Raw genomic sequence first — 1,426 nt, 5'->3', positions numbered from 1 at the left:
GTAAGTAACAAGAGACCAGCATCACTGTGGTGGAGTCTTCTGGGATGTATTTCCTCAGGGTCGGCACATAGAGGGGACCTCACTTCTATTTCAAGCTGGAAGCAGGACTTGGTAATGTGCAAGAGTCTCCTGCATGGTTATGGTGTTGAAAGTGTCAAGGGGTCACAGAAAGCAGCTGAGGCTTGGCACTCTGAGAGGCCAGGAAAGGCCATAGGTGAAATTTCAGCTTCAGTTGCAGGGAAGACCCCAGGATTGAAAGGGTCATGGAGAGAATCTGAGGCTTTGAACCCCAAGAGTCAAGAAGAGGCCATTGGTGAAGGTGAAGCCTCAGTTTCAGTGGAGACCCTAGCTTTTTGGCGATGCCAGGACCATGAGATGACCACCAAGGACAGCAGTAGGTATGGAATGGAGCTGGCCTGGGTCTGCGAGGTGAGCTGAGTGTGCTGTGGATGGCAGAGTCAGAGCAGTGGAGCTGCCAGTACCCTTTGGAGCCCAGAAGAGCCTTGAGCTACTTTGCTGGACTTTGGTTTTGCTTAGGTGTGCCCAATTCTTCTCTTTGAAATAAGACAGTACTTGTTTTGGATTTCACAGAAGTCCACAGTTAAGAGACTTTTAAAAGAGACTATGAACTTTTAAGTGTTTGGATTTTTTTAAGGACTGTGGGGTTTTTAAAGGTTGTACTGTCTTATGTTGTGATATTAACATCATATTTGGGGGACAGAAATTGGAAAGTTATGGTTTAATAGTGATGTTTGTGTGTCAAGTTGACAAGGGGTCAATTGTGCTGGATAACTTTAGTGTTAACTTGACACACCTGGATTGAGGGAGCCTCAGTTGGGGAATTGCCTCTATTGGACTGGTCTGTGGTCAGGTCTGAGGGACATCTTCTTGATGAGTGATGTGGGAGGACCCAGCCCACTGTGGATGGTGCCACCCCTGGGCAAGTGGGCCTGTGTTGTATAAGAAAGCAGGCTGAGCAGGGGCCAGAGAGCAAGTCAGTAAGCAGTGTTCCTCCATGGCCTGTGCTCTAGCTCTTGCTTCCAGGTTCCTGCCCTGAGCTCCTACCTTGGGCTCCCGATGAACTGCGACCTGGGAGTTGTAAGCTGAATAAACCCTTTCCTCCCCAAGTTGGTATTGGTCAGAGTGTTTTGTCACAGCAATGAAGAACAAACTAAGACAGTAGGTGATTTATAATGCATGTGATTAAATTTAACTGCAGCATCTTGATACCATTCTCCTCTGTAGTTAAGTACCAGAGATGGAACAAGAGCACTTGGCTATAGGACATCCAGACAGTGGCCCTATAAGCAGCTGTGTACTCCTTGTCATCAGTTGAAAGGTATCATTCAGGCTTTATGTATTCATAAAGCAAACACACATTGATCATCAGTGTGGCCTATGTATCTGTGTTCCATCCCCAAAAGAC

The sequence above is a fragment of the Nannospalax galili genome, unplaced genomic scaffold, assembly GCF_000622305.1.
Source record: "Nannospalax galili isolate Female #2095 unplaced genomic scaffold, S.galili_v1.0 scaffold872, whole genome shotgun sequence".
NCBI classification, from domain to species: Eukaryota; Metazoa; Chordata; class Mammalia; order Rodentia; family Spalacidae; genus Nannospalax; species Nannospalax galili.
The sequence above is the reverse complement of the archived record's forward strand: the minus strand, read 5'-3'. Positions refer to the sequence as shown.